At 33.0% G+C, this 7465-nt stretch overlaps 1 pseudogene across 1 annotated transcript; it reads right to left on the bottom strand.

Moving 5' to 3' along the window:
- Positions 1–595: 595 nt before the first annotated feature.
- On the bottom strand, positions 596–6773 carry LOC114291038 (putative wall-associated receptor kinase-like 16; annotated as a pseudogene). The gene is made up of 4 exons (XR_014364687.1): positions 5821–6773; positions 5517–5690; positions 3329–3875; positions 596–1385 (listed from the first exon to the last, which is right to left on the bottom strand). The product of XR_014364687.1 is annotated as a putative wall-associated receptor kinase-like 16 (transcript).
- Positions 6774–7465: the final 692 nt, after the last annotated feature.

Here is a 7465-nt window from a genome sequence, read left to right as displayed (position 1 = left end):
TATTTTCCTGGTAGAAGTGGCTGCATCTTAATTTTATTGTAAATTCGTTATTCTTGCCTTATATAGAATACCTTACCATAATATATATATATATATATATATATATATTAGACCAAGTTGGAGCATATACGGGCACCAACCAATCATTTCCTACCACCATCTATAAATTGCCTAAAAATATTACACATTAAATTTGATAAACTTACACTTTCATGAAGGATTTAGATCCTCCCTGTGCATGATTACAATGGAGATTCTCATTACAATGCATATGATTACAACATGTCACTAAAATTTAATATCAATGGTCTATAGTTTTATGTTATTTTGAATCCTAAATTTTTTTTGGGAGGCACAATTTTCACTTCCATTATATGAATTTATAATTACTTTTCCTATTTGTCATTTATATACGAAATTCTCCTTACATATCATGAATTATCTGAATAATTGATATTTAGAAATACAAAACTGATGTCACAAAATGATATTGAATTCATATGGATGGATAAGAATTTCAGAACCGAGTCCCACTAACAAATTCTATAAATTTTATTTGTTTATAAGATTTTGATAAGTCAAGATATACAAAAAGAAAAACATGATACAAAATGATATGAACAGACAAGATTAATGAAAAGTGACCGAGTCACTAACAAATTTTTACATAAGAAAGTACAAGAAATTTAAAAGAAGTAATCACCTGTATGCAGGTGTAACAATCCATCAATGAAGTTTTTACCATCATGGACAAGCACAAAACAATCAAATCACCTCCCACCATGCAATAACATATCTTCCGCCATGCTATCAACCCTAGCTGTTGTTGTGTTGCTTCCATAACCTCCAACTACATATCCAGTTGATGCCGTATCAAGCAAGTACTCAATCTCTGAAGAATTCAAATCATTTCTAAATGTCTTTTTCCTGATCAACCCCTCCAATTCCATCGCTACTTCCTTCATATAAGGCCTTTCCTCCCCTTTTACTCTCAAGCATCTCTTTGCAAGATTAGCAACTTCTTTGAGCTCCTCAATGTTTCCTTCAATTACCATGTGTTCATCAATAATTTGGTTCAAGCAATCATTGTTCATACAAGAAATAAAATACATAGCCAGACATCTCTCCTCTTCTGGCCTGTCAAATGACAACGCCTTCTTTCCAGTGATTAACTCTACAAGGACTACTCCGAAGCTGTAAACATTACTTTTCTCAGTCAACTGGCTTGTGAACATGTATTCAGGATCTAAGTATCCAAGAGTTCCTTGTACCACTGTGGCTAATTGATTTTGGCCTAGGGGAACAAACCTTGATGCTCCAAAGTCCGACACTTTTGCTATGTAATTATCGTCTAAGAGTATATTTGTAGACTTGACATCTCTATGCACTACAACATTTTCTTAGTTTAGTGACATTTGAAAGTGCCACAAAACTATTCTTCTAATGACATTTTTTGGTCTTGTGGCATTTTGAACAAGTGCCACTTCTATCGGTGCCACGGTAGATACGAGTGCCACGGTAGATACTTGCAAGTGTCACTGCACCATCATGGCTAAAAACTGTCAATGACATTTTAATGTCATGATAGATATTATTTGTGGCACTATCAAGCGCCATTAAAAAAAGAGTTAGTGACACTTATAAGTGTCATTACACCATCAAGACTAAAACCTTTCAGTGACACTTTAATGTCATGGTAGGCACTATTCGTGACGCTATCAAGTGTCATTCGTGACGATAATTCGTTATAGAACAATTTGATCCGCTCTTGCAGAGACTCGAACCGCCAACCTCCCGCACCATAAACCTTATACACCACACTCTTCCCACTACACCTCTATAGCACCATATGATTATATATGCAACATATATTATTTATATAGTACATACTTCTATATTAATATAAAAGTATATGTATAAACATAATTATTTTATTGAACATAAATTATGTAAAATAAACTATTTACTAGTAAAATAAAAAAAGACCACTTTTGGTGACTAAAAATATTTTTTGGTCGCCAATTCTATACTTTTGGCTACTAATTGTTTTTTAGTTGCTAAAAAACTTAACTTTTGCCGACCAAAATCGGATTTGGTCACTGAAGATGCACTTTCAGCTATCAAAATTTTGGTCGCCAAAAAATTTAATTCCCGCCTTAAGATTTTAGTTCTCCCGCACTAAAAATAACCACTTTTGGCAACTAAACTTATTTTTTAGTTGCCAATTATAGACTTTTGGCTACTAAAATTTTTTTAGTCACCAAAAAGCTTTACTTTTGGCTACTAAAATATTTTTAGTCGGTAAAACCCATATAATCAGTGACCAAACTTATTTTTAGTTGCCAATTGTAGACTTTTGGCTACTAAATTTTTTTAGTTGCCAAAAAGTTTTACTTTGGGCTACTAAAATTTTTTTTGTCACTAAAACCCATATAAGCTTTACTTTTGGCTACTAATGCTGTTTTGGTTGCTGAAAGCTATACTTTCAGCGACCAAATTTTTTTTGGTCAGGAAATTTAGTCGCCGAATATGCTTTTTCCTGTAGTGTATATTGAGTTTAATTTATTTATTTTTAATCATTTACTACATTGTAAAAATTTTAAAAATATATTGGCATTTTTTATTTTTTCAAAAATGCCATTATAAGCTTGGAAAGTTTTTGACTTAGTGGCATTTCTCAAAATGCTATAAAATATTTGTTTATGAAACTTTTCACCTAAGTGCCATAAAAAGTAATTTTCACCTACCTAGTGTCCTGACATTTTTTAAAAAATGCCATTACTACTAAAGTTTAGTGGCATCTGTTGGTAAATGTCACGAACATAATCTTTTGTGTCATTATTTTATAAAATGCCGTAAAATTGATGTGACATTTCTTTATTGAAATGCCACTAGAGCCTTATATGTTTGTGGCTTTGTGGCATTTATCTAAATGTGTCACCAAATATTATTTTTGTGGCATTTTCTAAAAATATGCCACTAGTATAGTGTCACTAAAGTGTGTTTTTGTTATAGTTATGTGACACTTGTTCATTGCAATGTCACTAGAGCCTTTTATGTTTATCGTTTTGTGACATTTTTCAAAAACGTGCCACTAAATATCATTTTTGTGGCATTTTCTAAAAATATGCCACTAGTGTAGTGTCACTAAAGTATGTTTTTGTTGTAGTTTTGTGACACTTGTTCATTGAAATGTCACTAGAGCCTTTTATGTTTGTCGTTTTGTGGCATTTTTCAAAAACGTGCCACTAAATATCATTTTTGTGGCATTTTCTAAAAATATGCCACTAGTGTAGTGCCACTAAAGTATGTTTTTGTTGTAGTGATGGATGATAGGAATTGACGCTGCAGAGTGCAAATATGACAACACTCCAGCAGTTTCAACAGCAATTTGCAAACGATTTTCCCATGATATATTAGACGCCTTACTTTGGTTATTTATATGCTCAAAGAGAGTGCCATTGGTGATGAATTCATAAACAAGTAAAGGGACTTGAGTTTCCAAACAACAACCTAAGAGTTTGACCACATTCTTATGATTGATCTGTAAAAGCACGACCACCTCACCATTTGGGATTTCTTAATAGCCACTATCTTGTTCTCGGGTAGAATTCCCTTGTAAACTGTTCCAAAACCTCCTCGGCCAACAATTCTACTCTCATCATAGTTATTGGTAGCCCGCTTGAGCTCTTCTGAATCAAATATTTTGATCAAATCCTTAGTTGATCTCTCTAGTCTAGAGAGTTGTTGTTTCAACGTCAATCCACCATTCTGCCTAAAGAACTTTTCTTTAAGCACGATGAGCTTTCTTTTCTTGAAAATCCAGTACAACCAGGAGCTACTCACCAAAACAGCTAAAGCACCAATGGCAAAACCTGCATTTCAAATAAGTCATAAGTAACAACTAATATAAACATCTTGCCAACATATTGATTCAAAATTAAGCATAGAAAGAATTTTATACTCGAGGAAAGCAACAATTAGTTATAGAAACATCTCAATTGTATGATGAATTGGAATGCATCTATATGTTAAAGATCAAATTTTTAGCTCAATAAGACATTCAATTTGATAATTTCATCTTGAGAACTGACTTGTGAATCAGTGTAGAAATACATATCAACTTGAATGAGCCTTTTTTTTTTCCCCCACATTTCTTGCGCTAACTTCCAAGCCCCTTTATTTATTATTATTATTATTATTATTTTGGTGTGTTTCTAGTATTGATAATCAAGAAATTGCACCCATGACAGCAGGAGAATAAGGTATGGGATGCTACACTGTTCACAAAATATGCATATATAATCCAAACTGACAATGACATTATTTGTTTACACATTAAAGCTATACACAATCCAAATATTTCATGATAAATTTCCAACTATAATTAAGTGTACACTAGAAATCGTTACTTTCTATCAACCCTATATTAGATTTTGATTTTGAATTTGAATTTGTGAAGGAAAAAAAAAAAAGTACTGGAAGAGTGATCAAGTACAATAATTTTTTTTTTTATTTTTTCTCCACTAATTCTTTCAGAAATATAAGATTCAGACAAAGTCTAAATTAATTGATAAAAAATATTGTATTGACAAAGTTAAGAGATTTTGCAGAAAGATGCGACTTTTTAATAGCTTTTTATTTGAAGAAAATGATATATCTAAACCCAATAATATGTAAATGAGATAATTAATTGATAATTAGAGGAGGGAGAGAGAGAGAGAGAGAGAGAGAGAGAGTTGCTTTAAATATTCTAATATCCTGTCACACTATTGTGTTTAAAAAATAGATTTAATTTTTAGATTAGAGTAACACTACTCTTTATTCAATACACAGGTACAATTCATTATGAAAATAAAAATAAAATTATGCGGTATCAATTCACAATTATTAGTACATAAAATGTTATACAAACAAACAAATTTTATAATTTTATTTTATTAATGATGTGATATGTAATAATAAAACTTATAAATAACATGACTCATCTAAATAATATGAAAAAGTTTGTACGGGTTATTAGTTTGTATAACATCACTCAATTAGTAATTCTAAATATTCTTTTTCAAAGAATATAGAAAATTACTAAATATAATCATATTTCTTACATCATTTTCTCACTTCAAACACAAGTGAATGGGCCTTATATGCATTTATTAATGTGGACTCCATTACCATGTCTTGGAATAAAAAAATGATACAAGAAATTACATTATGTATAACGTAACTCAAGAATAAAATGTGTTTTACTTGTATATTTACTTAAATTTGCCATAAGGAAAACATAAATGCCATTATATATTTACCTAAATTTGCCATAAGGAAAACATAAATGCCATCACCACTCAAGTTACAAATGTGCTATGTGCACAAAAGGTTTCAAACACATAACGCACAAATGTGTCACATTCTATGCATTCTGTGTTTGAAACCTTCTCTTCACCTAAACTTTTTCCTCAAGTTAAGTTGGAAAATTTGTGAAGAGGATATTTTGGCACAGACGTATATACACTTACCAACCGCAATCTGAATCACTAGAAATTGATTAGCAATGCAACCTGTTCCATCTGTTCTTCCATCACCGTGGTATCCTTTGGGGCAAGAACAAGTATAATTCCCAGGTGGCATGTCAACACATTTATTTTTGTGTTCACACGTGTTGAGCTTTGGATCTTCACACTCCTTTATGTCTGCAAAACAATTATAAAAATAAAAAAAAACAGAGAAGAAGACTATATGAAAATTAAGCATCACATCATAAGCAATATCTAATAACAAAAGCAAATGAATCCAATATGATGAAACTAATTGAATACGAACCTTGGCAACCATCTAAGAGGTACGGGTTCCCTTTGTAACCAATCCTGCACTTGCAGAAATACCCACGTCCATTTTTTGAATCATAACAATCACTATTTTCTCCACATTCATAACTTTCCAGATTTCTTTGAGAGCCTCTGCACGTCTTGTTATTCCCTACCGCCCAATCAAGCACTATCGGCATCATTTCTTCTGTAAAATTTCTCAGGTAGCTTTTGGAGAAATCAAAAGCACCTTCTTCAACAACAAAAGCATAGCTGCAAGGATTGAATTTTGATACGTTTTCATGATTACTGTAGCTCTGCAGAAGAATGTTCATATAGCCCACTCCTTTAGGGATGGAGGTCTGGCAGCAGCCAATTCCAGAGCAAGGTCCATCAGGAATGTAATTGATCGTGCTACATTGGGACTCACACCCAGTTGCAACGAAATAATTCTCTCCAGATACTTTGATAGTTGCACGGGTGTCGCAACCAATAGCAGTGAACTTGTTTTTGGTATTAGATATGGAGAATGCAATTAACCCAAGCTCTGGTGGTTGATAACAATTTGACACAGACCCGCTGTAACAAGCACAAGTTACAGGATTCATAATGCCTAACTCTCCCTCCTCAAGCGAAATATTTGTAACAGGGATGTCACTTTTCCGTAAATATGGTTTGGAGTCTGTGCAATTAATCAAAAAATGTTCATTAATATAACATTTCTCTTTCACACCAAATGGGTATGAAATTTTTACATTCCCGCAATGGTTCAAGCAGCCAAGATTTTTCAAATCTTGCTCTGTTGGTGGTGCTGCAATTGTTGCTGCTGATAATGACAATACCACCGCCACTACTACTTGCACTAGTACTAGCATGGTGATGATGGGATGTAGCTGCAATTGCATTCCTTGTGAGGAAGCCATGGCTTGCTTGCTTCTTTCTAGCTTCTTGGCAAACGCTTCTCTCTATTCAATTCTACCTTCACAAAAACCAAAATATACGAACCAAATAAGCTTTTGTTACCAAATTTTCAAAGTAAATGAAAACAAGAATTGAAAATATGAAACAAAAATGTACACAGAACAACTCTAATAAGCGAAAACATATATCTATAGCAGAAAATCCAGTAAATCAAAGAAGTGTCTAAAACATGCCTAAATAAAATTATATGTTAACCCTGCATTCTAAACTACTCTTAACCAAAGCATACAACTTCCGTTTAAAAGGCATTCTTATGCACTCATGACAGAACGATGTTTCCAGCAAGCCAAAGATGATAGTAGAGAGCATGCAGCCAAAACCAATCAAACTCGAAGATGTCACGCAATGCAATGCAAACACTAGAATTAGGTAGATGGAATAGTATAGATGTCTGCCTCGAAAAAACCTTTAAAACATTCTTCTTGGCTATTGTTTTTTGAACCGTTATGTTTGGATTTGCTTCGGTTTGCCTTCTTGATTGGCACTCTCTTGAAGGATGTATAGAGGTTTTTAAAACGGTGCCGACTAATATGGTAGAGAAGGTTTTAAGATGGTGTTCTGATGGTGCATAAATGGAAGATGGGAGTGGGCTAGGTTTTCTCACTAATTTTCAAGACTATCTTCGCTGCCCTCTCTTGTTTAATTTCCTAATCCTTTACTTTTGACTCTTCTTTATAGGC

Source organism: Camellia sinensis, chromosome 3 (assembly GCF_055761805.1).
Source record: "Camellia sinensis isolate YWXY chromosome 3, ASM5576180v1, whole genome shotgun sequence".
NCBI lineage: Eukaryota > Viridiplantae > Streptophyta > Magnoliopsida > Ericales > Theaceae > Camellia > Camellia sinensis.
This window is presented reverse-complemented; position numbering and strand designations above follow the sequence as displayed.